Source organism: Balaenoptera acutorostrata, chromosome 4 (assembly GCF_949987535.1).
Source record: "Balaenoptera acutorostrata chromosome 4, mBalAcu1.1, whole genome shotgun sequence".
Taxonomy (NCBI): Eukaryota; Metazoa; Chordata; class Mammalia; order Artiodactyla; family Balaenopteridae; genus Balaenoptera; species Balaenoptera acutorostrata.
This window is the reverse complement of record NC_080067.1, coordinates 109,605,397-109,624,007: the sequence shown is the minus strand read 5'-3', so window position 1 is coordinate 109,624,007 and position 18,611 is coordinate 109,605,397. Positions and strand designations below refer to the sequence as shown.

Here is an 18,611-nt window from a genome sequence, read left to right as displayed (position 1 = left end):
TTTGCCAGAATAAAAGATGAAGAGTTAATACATAATATTTCCATGAGTGTTCTAGTTTGGAATGTTATTTGATTAAACTATTCAGGTTTAGAAATAAGTTTTCATAACCTCACAAGGTCTGATCGTTTATAAGGGGTTTTTTTTTAGAGTCTGTAGTCACATACCAATAAAATTAATTTTTTCTTGTAGGAACATTGACTAAGTAAAATGATAGGGCTGGTTTATGTGTGGGTGAGCTTCTTCCTTTTAAGCTGCAGCTGTTACTAGTACAAAACTGCCTCTGACACGGAAACATGGATGCTTACCCAAAACAGGGCTGCATGCTGCCACTTGTGGATGTGTCCTAGAGGAGGTTATGAAAAAGGATTCCAAGGCCCACAATTCTTATTTTAGTAAATTCTTTCATCTGTTATATTTTGCAGTTTAAATCAGAAGGTGCTGTTGCTTGTCTAAGACAAAATGATGCATTATGTTGAAGTGGAGAAATCCACACAGTAACAGGGATACAGTAAAAGCACAGGCTTCCATTTAATAACTGAGGGATACCACATGTAGAATCCCGAAGGTTTACAAAACTGTGTGGGTGGAATCAGGCCTTTCCCTGGATGTGGAGACCTGTTTACAGATGTACTCCAGTAGAATGGGAAATATCGCTGGGCTTGATCAAAACTCCATTTGGGGGTCGCGGCTGCTACTATGGAGGGTGTGGCAGGCCCGGGAGTTTCCATAAAACTCGGGATCGGGCCTGGGCCTGGAAGCGAGGACTTATTCCCGGAGCGACGGCCCTTACTGGCGCACGGCGCTCTATGAGCTGCTCGGCGTCCCCTCCACGGCCACGCAGGTGCAGATCAAGGCAGCTGACTACCAACAGCGCTTCCTCTACCACCCGGACCGCAACTCGGGGAGCGCCGAGGCTGCCGAGCGCCTCACGCGCGTCTCCCAGGCCTACGTGGTGCTGGGCAGTACCACCCAGCGTCGCAGGTAGGACCGCGGCCTGCTCAGCGACGAGGACCTGCGCGGCCCCGGGGTCCGGTCCACCAAGACGCCCGCCACCGACCGCGACTCGTCCCGCACCCAGCCGCCCGCCTCTCGGACCCAGGGCCGCGCTCAGGCCTCGTCGGGAGCCAACCTCACCATGCTCGACTTGGGCGCCTTCTACCAGGCGGGCCGGGTCAAGAAGGGCTTACGCTGGGACGAGACCCGAGACACGGCTTTCGTCTTGGTTCTGCTCACAGTCTTCATCGTCATGGGCTTTGGTTTTTAATCGGAGAGCGGAGGGAAGGAGAGCAGCTCCCCGCCCCCAAGAATTGGCCTTTCCTGTCATCTTGAACCCGTTGCCTTCCATTGTCTACCGTTGTCTACCTCTGCTGGGGTCCGAAGGAACTGCTCTCCCTTCCCCTTCCCCACCCGACCAGCTTAGCAGTTGACCTGCACATCCCTACCGCTCTGGTCCAGAAGAGGAGGCTTTTCCATGCCCGAGAAAAAGGCCCCCAATGAGGAGTCCCGAAAGCCCGAGAGGGAGGGGTTTCCTGGAGGCCCTGGGGTGCCTGCTTCCAGATGTTGTCAATTTCTGGAACACTTGCTGTGGCTTTCCTGTAAAGCTCCGAGCACGACTCGTCTGCTCCTGCCCCACGTGTGTAGCGTGCGGCTCCTCTGTAACCTTGAAACGTGCAGTGTGACTAATTGTGACTGCCAAAAGAAAAATTCTGGGGTTATAAGACACTTGTCTTTCTGTGAGTTCCCCAAGCCACAGGTGAGACGCAGTGTAGGGTAAGGATGTGATCTGTGGGAACGTGGCCATTCTTTGGTGGTCAGACCCCACTCCGCCCTCTGTTGGCGGTGAGTGTGAGTGGGAAAGAAAGCAAGGTCATGAGCCTAAGGAATGAGCCTTCCTGTGCCCATGCTTATCTAATGTACGACCTCGGAGAAGTTACTCTGTGGGCGTGATGGCAGAGGAGCAAAACGTTGGCTCTCTTTCGGTCTGTCACACTTGATTACCCATGTTCTAATAGGCTCAGTGATTAAAGTATGATGCCGGGGACTTCCCTGGCGGTCCAGTGGTTAAGACTGCACTTCCACTGCAGGGGGCGCAGGTTCCATCCCTGCAGTAGAGTCAGGTTTGTCCTTGGGACCGTGTGCCTGGCACCTGGTCAACCCTTGACCAGCCAGCCCCATTGCTAACTGTGCAGCTCCTCCCTTCCCCAAAATAGAGCAACAAACTGGGAGTGTGAGTCGCCTGAGTGTGGCCCAGCCTCCTGTTTCACTGGCAGTGCTTATTGCAGGCCCTACAAGCCAAGTCCTTGAAACATGGCTACTTGAGGCTGTGGGAATTGGGGGAGTTTGAGTAGACTGGACTGTTGAGTGACAGGAGGCACAGGATGGAAACACGCTTCCTTATTCAGAGCTGGCTGAGGGTTTTTTCCCCTCTTTTCCTGATTGGTGCAGTGGGTTATCAGTTGGCCAGAGCTGTGGTAATCCAGTTCTCTTAACCATGAATCACTGCACGTGGGGTGTGGCTTAGCTGTGAGATGGTAGGTACTCAGTATGTATGCACTGTTGAGTGTAAAGCTGTGGGGTAGGAAAACCTTTGCAGGAGATCTTCTACAAGGGTAAGGGCCTAAGTAGGTGCTAAACAAAGCCAGAGGTGCTTTGCAATAGTAACACCAGTTCCTGCACTCAATCTTTTGTGTGCGATCCTTGGATAAATTGGGATAAACCCATAGCTAGTGCAACTTGGTCTTGGGAACCATTCTGTTTTCTCTCGCCTTGGAGGTTGGGGGCAAATTCTTAGTCATGGCTTTGCAGTGACCATATGATTCAGTAGTAAAGATTTAAGCCCACTCTGGTTCAGACATGCTGGGCTCACGGAACCTTGGTTTGGCAGAAAGGGCATATGTACTTTAAAAAAGAACATTTAATGTTACTATGTTTCATATTTGGAAAACAAGAGGGAAAGTCTGCTCTTTTCAAAACACAAACTACAGGAAGTGAAGTTTAGTAAAATGTACAGAGGCTGGTGATTCTCAACCAAGGAGTTGGGGCATAACAGAGTGTCCTTGGGGCAAGATTCTATCAAAGTTTCGATCAAATGGGGTTGGGGTTCTTTTAGGTTTTGCTTGTAAAAGCACTAGTGGTCTGTGATATCTGGGATCTTTCTCATGGGCTCTTTGACATAGATCTCTCAAGTTTGTTTTCTCTCAGTGAAGATCACAGCCAGGAACATTCCCTTGGGCCCCAGAACATGGAGGTAGACCAAGAAGGTTTGCGGTGGTGGGGTCCAGACTCTGTGAAACTTCTGGAACATTCCATGCAACTCCAAACAGCGTAGTCAATAAAATTTATTAACCATCCAAAAAAAAAAAAGACCATTTGGGAAAGGCTGACCAACTTGGATGGGCTTTTAATCTTCAGTTTATAAACTATATTAGTATCAAGTTTGTTTTTCCTATTTCTTCATTGGAAAGTTGATTTAATTATTACATTGCCATTTTGCACTTCACTTGGACTGTGTACCCTTTGTGAATAAATGTGCATTTTATTAAGTTTTAACATATTACAGGATTTATGTTAAGTTTTAGAAAATGTTATAGAAAAATTGGCCAAGTAAAACAATTATCAGGTCATCATTGCAAAGCACAAGATGGTCATGCAAATAATGTCTCATAGGTGATGGTCAATGCACTTAGCTTCAGTCTTCCCTAGACCACAAGCAGGTGTCTTCCTGTTTGAGAGGGGAGGGCATTGGACATCTGGTTCATCCCCCACAGTCCTTGGAAGGGGGCTCATGAAAATTGCTTGGAAAGGCTGTGTGACGGGATCCCCATGCTGGTTCAGGGTATGTTTTTCTTTTGGTTGATTTTGGGGTTTTTTGTTGTTGTTGTTTTTAATATGAAATATTGAAAAGAAATGGTTAGAAATGTCCATCAATTTATAGTGTACACCATTCTATAACAATTCAGTACACGTACTTGTCTTATCCCAGACTTACAAGAGTGTTTTTAAGGACTTCCACAGAAGAGGATTCCAGTTTTCATAAGCAATTTATTTTACTATTCATCTTCATGAAGCTCATGATACTATCTGACATACAGTATTTAAGACAAAAATTATTTCCACATCCTTGAGATGTAACCTGGGTGATAATGAGGAATTATTTATATATACTCCTATAAAAATGGATGAATTTTAAAATGATTTTTAAGAACTCATTTAGCTTTCAGCTACCCAAGTTAAATAACCCTAGTCACTTTAGGATCCTCATTTTAAAAATAATTAATTTTAATTAAAAGTCTAACAATGAATACACTTTTTTGTAATGCAAAATTAAAAGCATTACATATAAGGTTAATATCTGCTTTGTTCATCACCCCCAGTCTCCCAGAGGTAGCCTTTCTCAGGATTCATCTATATCTACATAGCCCTAGAAGGTATATATGTATGTGTGTATATATATATGTATGTGTTTTATATATATATATATAAATCTCATATATATATATATATATATATATATATATATATATATATATATATATGAGATTTTTGTCAGTTGTTGAGTATAACTACTCAAGTATTCATTCCAGAACTGGGAAATAATCCCAGAATGAGTTCAGGGATCTGCTGGACCCACTGTGACATGGACCTCAGTCCAAACTCCATTGATCACTTGACCTCCACAAACAAACCCCTACTCTGACTGGTGGACCAGAGTGATGTTTTGGGTCTGTAAGAATTAGTATCAAGTCAGAGCTGATGCATAGTAATCCTTGAAAAGTTTGATTGTTTCCCTTCCCCAATGCAGTCATCCTGGTAAAAGGCCATAGGTCCTTTCAGGAAGGCTGGAGAAAGATTAGCAGTATAAATTTTTGTCATTGTAGCAGGGTACTTCCTCAAGGAGACCCAGCCCTGCTTCATTCAAGGGGTTCTGAATCTGTGGCTATTCACTTATAGCAACTATCTAATTTTCTTAGGCTAAAATATGAAGATTTATCCTATTATTTTTTTAAAGATTTATTTATTTATTTATTACTTATTTATTTATATTTATTTTTGGCTGCGTCAGGTCTTAGTTGCGGCAGGTGGGATCTTCTTTGAGGCATGTGGGATCTTTCCTTGTGGCATGCAGTCTTCTTTCTAGATGTGGCATGTGGGTTTTTCTCTCTCTAGTTGTGGCGCCTAGGCTCCAGAGTGTGTGGGCTCTGTAGTTTGCGGCACGCAGGCTCTCTAGTTGAGGCTCGTGAGTTCAGTAGTTGTGTTCCGAGGGCTTAGTTGCGGAACACAACTAAGGGCAGATTCTTTACCACTGGACCACCAGGAAAGTCCCTATCCTATTATTTTTTAACTGTTCTATAGTATTAAATAGCCATTCCCCTTGTAACAAACATTTTTATTATTCCCAAGGTTTTTAATGCTCTTATAATGTACAATAATGCACATTTCCTCTTGAACATATACAAGTGTTCCTCTTGGTTAAAGCCTAGGAAATAAGATATTGAAACATAGGAAAAATATGTGTATGTATATATATATATATATATATATATATATTTCCAATATTGCATCCAAATTGCATCACCACCAGCACTCTAGAAAACCATTTTTCTTACCATTCTTCGCAATGTGATGTTCACTGTTCATGGAAAGAGCTAGTCCTCCCAAATTCACAAGTATACACCTTCAAGTTTGAGAAAGGAGGGTCATTTGGTGTACATTTGGTTCACCACCCTCTCTGTCCTTAGAAAGGGGCTCAAGAAGATTCCTTGGAATGACTGTGTGTTAGGCATTCCCAAAGCATCCTCAGGTTTGGTGATTCACTAGAAGGCCTCAGGGGATTTTAAAAAGTTGTCACACTCATAATTATGATTTATGACAGTGAAAGGATACAGATTAAAATCAGCTAATGGGTAAGTTGCATGAGACGATCAAGGCAGGAGAATCAAGACAGAAGCTTTCAGGTGTCCTTTCCCAGTGGAGTCACGTGGACATGCTTAATTCTCCCAGCAATGATCTGTGACAACACACACAAAGTGTTGCCAACCATGGAAGCTCAGTAGAGTCTTGGTGTTTAGGTTTTGTCCTGAGAGTCAGTCATGTAGACATGCAGCATCTACATGGGCTGACCTTAGCTACTCAGATGCCAGTCACAGAGACAAAAGCATGCATTCACCATAAATCACATTGCTAGCATAAATTATCTAAACGTAGTTGTACCTAGAATCTCAATGCCTCTAGGCATAAAAAAACACTCTTATCAGGTAGACTGTTTCAAGGACTCAACACTCACCTCTCAGGAGCCAGCCAACAGCCGGTCCTGAAGACACTCTTTCTTGGGAATGTGCAGATTTGAGCAACACAGGTCTGCTGAGTTAACTCTTTCCTGCAGAGACTTACATCTACTTCCAAAAGTGGACATCACAGTAGTTATCTTACTTGCTGGCCTGCCCTTATTTATATCACTAGAGCAGATAAAGTCTTGAGCAGAGAGACTGGATGGTGTATGGCCACACATCACACTCTCTAGCTCCCAATTCCTGGGATGTATAAAAACTGAAGTCTACTTGTGCTTGTCCTACATTGGAGCCACAGTGAAAGGTGAGATTAGATGCAGTGGGCTTTTTGAGGAATGCCAAGCTGTCTTCCAAAGGAATTACAATATTTAAAATCCCCACAAATAATATATGAGGGTTCCAATTTCTCCAGATCCTCACTAACCCTCTTTATTATAGCCATTCTAGTGGGTGTGAATGGTCACATTGTGTTTTTGATTTGCATTCCCTAACGAAGAATGATGTTGAGCAACTTTTCCCATGCTTGTTAGCATTTGAATATCTTCTTTGAAGAAATGTCTATTCAAATATTTACCCACTTTTAAATTGGGTTAATATCTATATCTTTTTATTGTTGAGTTGTAAGAATTCTTTATACATCCTGTATTCAGTCTCTTCTCAGATATTTGATTTACTGTCTGTCCTCAGTTCAATTACGGGGCAGAGAACTCCCAAAGAGGCTTCCATTTGACTCTAGTGAGATACAGAATTGATTCTTACTGTCCACCCCCAAAAAGATTATGATGAAAAGAGAATTAAACTAGGAGCCAGAACACCTGATTAGCCTCTTATTTTTATCAGAAATGTTGTGAGACATTGGGCAAGCTCCATTTTAATCTCTTTGAATACTGCAGCCATGTAAAATGAGGGGGTTGAAATAGATATCTCTAAGGTCTACTCCGTATCTAGAATTCTATGATATTATGTTGATTAGAGTCAAAGTATTTAAGTGTTCCTTGATAGCTTAAAACTGGAAGTTTAACCTTCAAACTAGAAACACATCTGATGTTGAAATTAGCTGATTTATTTTGAGAGAGCTTAGCTTTGATCTAATGCATAGATTTAGAACATCATGATGTGCTTTAAACACAATTTAAACATACAATGACAGTCTAAAGAGAGAATTACTGTAACATCCAAATTTTTCAAAGGAGCTTATATTGCAATTGTATCTTTAATTAGCCTGAGTTTCAAGTAAAGTCCTTGCAAAAAATAGACTGCCATTTGTTTACTTTGTTCCAAGCAGCCTCTACACAGAGCTTCAACTAATAGTTGTAATAGAGTATAGGTAAAACTTTAATTTATAACAAACATTTTTTAAAATATTTATTGCAACTCATTATTAAACATTGATTTAAATGATTTAAAACTAAATTTAAAATTTTTGGTTTGCTTTAATAATAACTGGATAAAAACATAATCTGAAAGATTTTTTTAACTTTTTATTTTATATTGGAGTACAGTTGATAAAAAATGTTGTGTTAGTTTCAGGTATAGAGCAAAGTGATTCAGTTATACATATACATGTATCTATTCTTTTTCAAATTCTTTTCCCAGTTAGGTTGTTACAGAATATTGAGCAGAGTTCCCTGTGCTATACAGTAGATCCTTGTTGGTTTTCCATTTTAAATATAACAGTGTGTTATATTTAAATATAACAGTCAATCCCAAACTCCCTAAGATTTTTTTATTTAAAATTATGATGGAAATCAATATAAATGCAAGGTTCACTAACCAAAAATTGGACTCATTTTCAATGTGGATTACATTTCTCTATTTTGTGGTGGCAAGCTTCCCATTAGTTTATATTTTAATTAATTTTTTCCTCGTATTATGTTTCTGTGGATGTTGTGTTTAAATTGTTTATATTTTGCACTCAACTTTAGTCAAGCTGACAAAAAAAAGGAATATACCCAATAACCACTTGAAAACATTGATCTAAGGGTTAGAATTTAAAAGATTGTTTAAAATGGTGGTTCCAAGGCCTCAATCTGATTCACTCAATATAAAGTCTATATGAAAGTAAAAAATAAATGAGATGTGAGAAGCAATTAGCAATTAGCAATAAAGTTGACAAGCAAACATTCAAAAATTTTAAAAAAGAGATATGTCAGCTTTTGGAGTTTAATTTGGCCTAGTTTAGGGCAATTACAGAGGAATTTGTTGAAATATTAATTTTATGAACTGGTAGGAACCTCCTACTTTCTCTTTCAATTTCTCATTTCTCTTTTTTATTAGTATTGTTTTCATCTTTAACGATGAAGAATTTTTGAAGAAGTTGATGCAACAGTGAAGTATATGACTAGGTTCCTGCATCCAAAGTGCTTAAGATTCACATGGAAACTCAGAATGTTTACCAAAAAAAAAAAAAAAAAAAAAAAGATTAAAAAAAGAAATATACTCATTCCTCCTATAGTGAACATCATAAAAATAGAGTTTCAGTTATGCAAATAGCATAGTCAGACACTAATGAGTAGATCATAGATCTTTTCTATAAGTAAAAAGGTACAGATATTTGAAATACATTTTTTTTAAATATTGAGAAAATAATGTTAGAACAGTTTTCTTGAATACAGTCTTGCATATTTTTAGTTGAAAGAAATGAGGTCGAAAAGAAACAAATTTAGGAAGGTGAGTACATTCGGTCTTGTTTTGCATGGTAGGAATGGTGGAACTTTTGACAAACTTTTTATACAGTGACTCATGCAAAAGCTAATGCTTTAGAAAGGTTCTTCTGGCAGCAGTGGGTAGGGCGTATTTAAGGGGGCAAGAAGACAGCTGAGGAGATCATTAAATTAGCCATATATGTATGAGTCTAGGTCACTCGGACTAGAAGACGGTAACAGCACTGGGAATGGAAAGGGGAAAATGAAAGCAGCATGCAGTGCAGGAATTTACTGAATGTAATAATTAAGCAGATTGGAAAAAAAGAGTCAGGAAAAATTGCAAGAATGTGAGCTGAAAACTTAGAAAATGAAAGCTCCACTAGGAGAAAATAAAGCTGTTTGTGGGAGAACCAAGTCTGGGGAAAATTTTGATGTCTTTGATCAACATTGGGAGTTTGAGACAATGATCAGACATTCCATTGAAAACAACTTTTATATGGGGCTGAACCAGAGAAATTTGGTAAATTTAGAAATCATTTCAGTGTAGTTTATAGCTGAAATCATTAGAAGATATGAAACCTCCAAGGGAAAAAATAAATGAAAAGCAGAGGGATAAAACATATGGGTCCTGTGGCACAATTTCAACAATGACTGAAGTGAGAGGACCCAGGAAACAGAAGTGGTAAATAGAGAGTAATGGATAGAACTGGAACCCTGTAATGACTGTGAAATCAGGGAACAATTTCAAGGAGAAGTCACACAGTTTGGAAAAATTAGAGGTGATGATCACGAAGAAGACCTTTGCAGTTTACAAAAGGAGATCACTGGTTAACTTCAACTAGAGCACTTGTGAGAAGTCAGAACCTGCATCGTGGGATTAAGTCAAGAAATTAGGAAATGGAGGTACAGCAAATGTGGCGTGTTCTTGACAATTTTATGGTGGAAGAGAAATTCATATAGGTTTCTATTTGGATTTAGGTAGAAATTGTTCAAAATTAGAATACATTTCACATTTCTTTTAGAAAACAATTTGATTCAGCAATAAAACAGAAATAGGCAATGAACAATTCAGAGTCAGGAATTTCTAAGTAACTCATTATCTAAACCGGACTTATGACATATTTGGGCTCTGTAACTATTCTTTGTACTATAATTATCCACCTGTGTACAGGTTGTGACTTCCCCAAACTTAAAGAGTAGGTAAGCAAAACAGTTGGCTTAAAAGTGTGTTGTAATTTGTGTTTAGCAGCCAAGGAAGGGTACCTAGAGAAGAGGAATAATCCAGGGAAAATGGATGTTTTAGGGGGGACTGGACCTTCTGTGAATGAAAAAATGCTACCTGCCATATCAGTTAACAAAGGATGTTGCAGCCATCAAGCCACTAAAGCCACCCCAGATGGTGAGCCCTGAGGGAACTCAGGGTGGAGACAAATGGGCTGCCGGCTGCCAAGCCCTCAGTCACTGCAGCCGCCCCAGAGCGATGTACCCTGAGGGGCTTCAGGATGGAGGAAAGCAGGCCACTGGCCCTAGATAGTTAAGGTGCATATCAAAGGAATGATTTCAGTGGGCCCAGACTCTTGCAACTTCCCATACCTAGAAAAGTGTGAAATTCATTAACTTGAGGTATATGGTTTTCTTTAATTAACAGTACTACCTGGTCTTTCTTGCAAAAACTCCCATGTATCCTGGCTCCCTGCTTGCCTCTTCAGAGCAGTTCCTCAGGGCTGTCTGTGAGGATCCCTCCCAGGCTTAAGTCCTCAGTTTTGCCTGGCAAATAAAACATAATTCTCAACTTTTAGGTTGTGCATATTTTTCAGCTGACACCTCCAAGAAAGAACCCCTAAATTTTTTAAAGATGGGGACAAAACACTACCAGAGTCAGGCCTTTGTCAATAGGGAGAGTTATAAGTGGTAAGATAACAGGTTTTCTTTCTTTTTTTGCCTGCCCTTTGATGAGTGTATAATCTAGGATCTTAGTTTTGTCCTCAAACCATACCAGTGTTTCTAATCAAAATTCACTTAGGGGTGATTATTTAAAAATAAACTTTTGAATGATTTAAACACTGTCACCTATTATCATTTAGGAAAATGTATATATTTGTATTTTTTTGTCTCATTATACACTATTAGTTTTTGTGTTCTCCAGCCAAAACTTTCACTGGAATGATGACAGTGAAGGAAACAGATGCCCAGATTAAATATGTTATGATATATCGCTCAATAGTGATAGCCAAGGCCACAAAGCCAATCAGTGACAGACGGAACTATTTTGTTAACTCTGTTCTAGATTCTAAACTATAAGCTTGATGCAAACCGAAAATAAGTCATAAAAATTTTAAAGGGCTGTAAATACATGATATGTGTGGCAAATAAGATAAATGAGTTAAAATCTAAAGCATATTAATTTAAATTATGATGAAAATTAGTATAGAATACATGATCGAAAAGTATGTAAGAGAGAATTCTGGACATGACAGATTTCCCATGACAATTATTAATTTTTTAAACAATTGATCTCATTCATTTAAAATCACTTGTGCAATTAGCAAGTACAAATGATTTTTTTATATCTTTGTTTAAAATTTTCTTAATCAACAGATTAAAAAATAAGCTCACCTTTATTCTACATTATCTTAACATTACATAAGGCTGAAAAATACTTATACAGCCTGGTATTTGAAATTTACTTTCACTTACACAAGAAGAGTTACATCAATACACATTTATCACCTTACTGTGGTAATAAAAGCTCAAATATTTTACTTCTTGTTTTCAAAATGGCAGAGTAGAATTTTCAGAAATTTGAATCCAGGAAACATCCTCATAAATTTTAGCTGAGTTGACTTTGTTTAAATAACTGTTAGGTTATTTTAACAGGAATAGTTCACTTCTTCTACCATGCTTTTTTCTTTCCCTTTTTTTCTCCTTTACCTATTTCCCTTGTACCTATGGTAGAGTCAGTTTCTGCTATCTTGAGCAATGAATTATGGCTTCTGAAGTAGCTCTGAAACAACAGACAGAATTGTAAAGTAGGGAGGTAAAAGGTTTGATGATATAAAGATATTAGCATATTTGAACTTAGTACTGCCTATGATCCCTCTTTAGGAAGCAAGAATGAGGCACCTAAAGGGCATGATGTTAAGAGTAATTCAGGAAACGTAAAAAAAAAAAAAAAAAAAAAAAAGGGAATAAGTAAAGACAAGAAAAGAAATGCTTGAGAAGTTATAGCAAGAAGATAAAATAATAAGAATGATTCTAGGTTGTGTTATCCATCACAGATGCCAAAGTAATATAACCTATGAATGGCTATTGTCAACATATGGTAATGTGTAGACTGATGCTAATTAGACAAGTTTTACTCCACACATAGTCTGGCTTTTGCAGTTCTTGGTAGTCATAAACATAAGGAGTTACTGATTTAATGACAGGCAGAATTTCCTGCTGAGCCAGGAAGAAGATAATGGTTTAGAGATTAAAGTTTAAAATGCTAACTAGGAGACATATTCAAAACAGCTAACATGGATTAATTTTTATAGGAAGGACATGCTTGTATTAGTTTAAAGATAGTATAGAAAGCAGTGATGCTATTTATAACTTCATTTGGTTATTTACTAAGCAACAGAAACTTTTGAACTTTTCCCAGGTGGAATGGATTTATCTTCCCTCTCTTTTTTTGCTGAGAAAAGCATTCCCACAAGAAAAGATTAAAAAGGATACCGTCAGGATATCTTACCCAACTCTTTCTGCAAATTAATTTGTGTAGATAGAGGAGGATATGTATATATATATATATATATATATATATATATATGCACATATATACACGTGTATATATATACGTGTATTTAAAAGGAGGATGACAAATAAAAATATTTTATGGAAATGGAGAAAATCTCAGTCTTGTCACTGTTCTTCAAAAGACAAATTGTTCATATCACCATTAGCCACAACTCTACTAAATTTCACCATGGGATCCCTGCCCTTGCATTCTTGACTTGTTCCTTTGAGACAACATAAAAGGGAAACTTTACAAGAGGACTGTAAAACATGAGGTCCTGTACGTATTTTAAGTTACTATACATATGTATTTTGAGTATAACTTTTTCAGCTGAATAATGTATTTATTGGTTTTTTTCCCTTTACAACTAATATTTATCCCCTACTCAGACAAATAGATCTGAAAAGTAAGAAGTGAGAAGTGAAGTATAGTGAAATCACCTAATATACACACAGTGATGATTGCTGTCTGTAAATTGTTATAACTGAAATATTTCTCCTGGATGTGACATTGATAAGGTTCATGTGGACACCCACAAAACAAGCTACAACTGTTTTGTCTTTATGCAGTTTATAATATACCCTTCTAGAAATGAAGCTTTATTTTATCTCTTAAGTAAAACTCTATAAATTATCCTAGGAAACTGAGTCTCAGAAAATTTTAACTAATTTCTTTAAGGTCACAAGGTTAATTAGTGTGAGAGATGAAACCAAATTTCTAGGTCTTCTGGTTCATTCCTCTTCAGTTTCTATTATATTATCCATGCAACACTGAATTTACAAAGGACAAGAGCAAAAACAAAGGTGCAGCCAGGTAAAAGATACAAAAATTGTAATATTGACTTGTTTGCCTTCTGGAAGAATAGAGAATGATTACCTTCATTCTAGATTGCATCTAACTTGACCTTGAATTGTATAACCCTCTATTTTTCCCCCTCTTGACATTAGCACTATTCTACACTTGATTAGTCATTTATTTATTACTAGATGCCCAGTGGCTGGAAATGGCACCTGGTGCATAGTAGATATCAGTAAATATTTACAGAATAAATAAATTGTATTTTGTATCTGCAAAACTAATATTTTTAACACACTTACTGAATTAAGTCAAGCCTTGAAATTGAACCATCCATATTGACAAATTGTCTGTTAGCTAAGCACAATTTGAATCACTTTAGTGTTGCTTTATCACTGTCACTCTTTGGGAATCTATTAATGGGATACATTAGGGTGTCAAACATCTTGTTCAAACAGTAAATACGAAACTGAAAAATGTCATGTTTTTTCTGGCTGCAGTACAATTAAATACTTGTGTTAAGCATGGAACATGTTTTGCCTGACAGGAAAACACTTGCCTGCCCATTCTCTCACACTAAGCAAATGTTAACTAAATATTAAAGAACCAAAAGTAACTAGGTAGTATGCCATTTGTATCCTTTTAATCTATTGTTATCTTGTTCCATTGCACAGCTATTCACTATTTTACTCAATATCTTGTAGTTTATAAGTTGTACTTTAAAAATGCCCTCGAGTATATCTCGTTTTCATATGTACTTTGATAGATTCTCTGCTACAATTATGCTTGTTATTTCAAGTAGAATGCATATGTTATTGATGAAAATACAGTTGACCTCCTTTAAAAGCATGTATCACGGTAGTTAAAGTTTATGATAGAATGTGTGATGAGTTGGTCTTGATTCAATCACTCCTGAAAAGAGATATAAATTTCTAATAGGAAATTTATGCATGGGACTCAGACATGTTCCACAGGATGTCTGGTTGTGGGGTGAATGGAAGGACGAAGTGTGTGTTCTCTCTTTCACTGGGGAAATGTTTCTCCCACCAAGGTCCTTGACACTCACAGACTGCTTTTCCCTCCATGTTGGTGTCCATTAATCTTACCGCCTCCTGCCCAGCTGAGTCAGCCCTTCCAGATTCAGCACTCTGTCTCCACAACACGCAAATGGCTCTTTAGTTGTCAGATCTTGCCCAAGAGGAATAGCCAGCACAGTGGGAAAGGATTAGGCCTTATACATTCACAGTTCAGAAAGACATTAATAATGTTGGTCAAAATAAATAAACTTCTTTGGCTATTTGTTATCACTTAGATAGTCTTAATGGTGAGAATGATGTGACTAATTCTCCAGCAAAAATTAAAATTTTGATTCCTCAAAAAAAAAACACATAAATAAAGATGTCCATCCATTATCCTCTGGTAAAATAAACTCTCCCAAACTACATAAGCACCTCGGAGCTTCAGGTATGGTTAGTTCATTCACTTTTTGAATATTTGGGGATTCTTATTCTATTTTTGATTAATAACTTATTTCTCTTTTTCCTGGGGGAAAGCTGAACAGTCTTTAGGATGGTCATTGACTTCATGCAGAAATAAAAGATCATGATAAATCACCTACTACATCTTGCTAAAGAAACACAAACATTTTTTGAAAAGTTACAGATTTCTAGATAAACTAAGTTCCAGATAGTTCACGTATATTTGCACATACCTGAAAACAACAAAGTTTTCTAAGTGCATACTTTCCCCGGATTGCCAGGTTAGTTGATCCTGGGCTTAAGGCTAGATCCTTTAAAATCTGTGCTACAGTTTTGATTAAAAGCAACTGCTAAATATTAAAGTTACATAACTGTAAGAGTACATCATATTACAGACAGGATAAAGCAACAGATACATTCAGATGAATGACATTTTCTCAGTGTTTGCTGTGTATTTCCCTCTTAAACGGAGTTCGTTACAGATTCCATTCTATAGTCCTTGACTGTTTCTTAGGTCGATAAACTTTAAAACCTTTGAAAGCAGATAACATATCTTGTTCATAAATTTATAAATACAGTGGCATCTCGCACAAACAAAAATGTAACAGTGTTTCTTGAATTTAGTGATGGGAAAGCCTAGTCTCTGGCTTTATGGTTGTGAATGTATGCACGGTGACCTTAGCCAGCCATTCCCAAACTTTAGTGTGAGGAAACTTTGTAAAGTGCTTGTGTAAAATTTATTTTCAGGGACCCCATATACAGGTTTTCTTGTTTAGTAAGCCTGCATGTGGCTTCAGAACCTGAATTGATACCAGACATCTGACACTGATACCGGTGTTTACTGGAGAATATTTTGGAAACTACTATCTTTTAACACTTACAGCACGTTGCCCTCCATGAGTCCACCAGTGTATTCTATTAGGAAGCCAATTTTTATAACAATGCCCTCTTACACTCCCTGTAGCTCCCATCGTGCTACATGTGCCCATGTTTCTGCATGGAATGAGGCAGATTGCCTCTGAGCAGGATGAACAGCTGATTGACAACTAGTAATAGTGGAAGGTCAGCACTAATTACTGTCCCTCATTTGCATGAGGAATTTTGAAAGATGGAAACTAAAGTGTCTGTGGCTTTTTCTGCCATCAGATTACCTGGCTGACAGGAGGGTGTCACTGCTCTTCAATGCTGATAGTGTGTAAGTTGGTACCCATGCAATTAAAGAGAAGTGAAATATTGCCTCAGAGAGTTACTTTCCTGGGAGTAATTACTCTAAGTGTCAACAAGGCTGGAAAAAAAGAAGGGGTCTCTTTGTTGTTCTATGAGTAAATGTTGTGAATGCTGAAAGGACTGGTTCTGATGATCATCAAAATCTCTGTCCCACCTCTCAGTTTACTTGTTTGTCACCGATTATAAGAGCTTGAGAGAAGGCTCAGAAAGCAGACAGTACTTAGGTAGTTAAGAACAAAATCCCTGTTCCTTATTCCATGGATTCCTGAGACATTTCTAGTATGAAGTTACTGTTCTGAAATATAATGTTCCTGGGTAGATTTCAAGAGCCAACAGAAAGGATTAATGACAGGAGGAATCATTAGAAAAGAGTTGGACAAGAACTTTGGGAGAAAAGAAAGGAATTGGAGTCCCTATTTTCTGGAGCCAGAATATTTGGAGCACCTGGGGTTTTAGTTTATGCCTCCACAGAGACGTGTCAACTTCCTTCACAGATTTGAAACTTCTCTCTGTCTTTCCTCTTTGCTCTCCTGGCTTCGGGTTCTCATGCTGACTACATGCCTCCCACACAGAAAAACTAGTACACTCCGATTTCCCTAAACGTTTCCTCATTGCCACTGCCAGCAAATAGCAGTTTGGAGCCCTCTCTCGGAGATGGAACATATTTGAACCCTTGAAATGAAGGCTAGGCTGGTAAGTAGAGGCCTTTTCATCTGGTTTATATAGCTCAGAGTTCACCACCATCATCAGCACTGATCACTTCAGAGTTCTGTACTTCTGTTCTGTGTTAACCCTCTCAGACCCCTATAGCCTCTGGGAGACCTGACCCCTACTTTGAGACACATTGAACTGGAAATAATAACTCCCATATGGGAGAAGAATACTTCAGCCCCAAGAGCTTATCAAGCTTTGTTTTTTTTATGACTGCTAAGAAAAGGAGTGTGTATTGGAAGTAATTCTCTCAGCTTATAGCTATTTTGATAGGGGGGGTCTATATTTAATAAAGGTTAAATCCATTGAAACTGAGTCAAAGGCACTTTTCATGGCCAACAATTTCACCTACTTTAGAAGCCCGTCTCTTCCCACTCTCCCCAGGTCTACTCAAAGCGGGAAATGGGCGACCTTGCTTTGTTTAATAGGCAAATGGCCCTTCCCCCATAGAATATGAATAAGCATTTTCAATCTGAACTTGTACATCACTCTTATATGTCTCTCTTCTTCACAAAAAAGAAAGCTCTTTCCGTAATTGCAAGACTTAATTAGCCAGTGTTCACACAAAGGCTTCTTTTGTTCACCTATCAACAGGCCGCTTTCATTGATGGTTCTCTGACTCTCTGAAGACTATTCTTTTACTAAGTTTTACACAGACTTCTGTTTTCAGCTTCGGAGTCCTATGATATAAGTGCTCTGCATTCTAGCCCCCGGTGTCTTTTTCTCTCCCTCATCCTGATTACAGATCACTCCTTCCATGGTTGATTGCGATCTGATCACCTTCCCAGTCTGCCAATTCCTTGTTTTTAATGGGACAGAAACAAATTTTCAGAACAGCCGTGATGCTGTGGTAATAATGATCCACTAAAGAGGTGGTTTCCTTCTAGCTCCATTTTCCCATCTTCATGTCAGAGCTATGGCAACAGCAGGGAATGGCGGCGGGGAAGCACAAACACCTGAAAAATACCAGAAAAAAGATGTACTGGTAGCTACACTATGCAAATTTAAGCTATATTTCTTTTATAATTGAAAGGGGAAAAAACACATCTTATATCAGTCCACAGAATTTTTTAAAAAGCTTAGATCCTTTATTAGCTAGTTTATAGCAATCACATTCTTAACATTACCAGATATTACTCTCTTTGTAATTACCTCCCTTCTCTCCTCTGTGTATGTAAATCGTACAGCAACATTTTGTGACACTTTTTATGCTGACATTTAAAAGGCTTCTGTCCTAGAGATTACTGTTTTCCTTCCAGGGTAAGCTTAAAACTTACATACCTTTGGAGTCTGACATCTACAGACTCAAATCTATAGTAATTCTGCGACTAACATTAAAAAAAAAATTATTGGAACCTCATTTGCTAGAGAAGAGGAAGTTCCTCACTGCCTGGGGTAGTAATCCCTCCAGAAAAGGTTCTTATTATCGTGATCATTTCTATCCTGTGGCAAGTGATGCTTGTAATTTATATTCTTAAATCTGAATATCTATGATATTCAAAAGCATGGATTTCCATGTAAAATAGAAAGCTTTTGAAATCATTAATTGCTTCTATAAAGCTTTCTGTTAAATCCATTAAACATAAATATGAGTTTATGTTACCAAGACATTTTAGTTTGAAAGATAATACAAGGCTCAGAGAAATATGTTTTTAAATCATAAGCACTTTATTACAATAAGTATGCACTC

General features: G+C 38.3%; 1 pseudogene; it reads left to right on the top strand.

Moving 5' to 3' along the window:
* The first annotated feature begins 640 nt into the window (after nucleotides 1–640).
* Nucleotides 641–1,264, top strand: LOC130708074 (dnaJ homolog subfamily C member 30, mitochondrial-like; annotated as a pseudogene).
* Nucleotides 1,265–18,611: the final 17,347 nt, after the last annotated feature.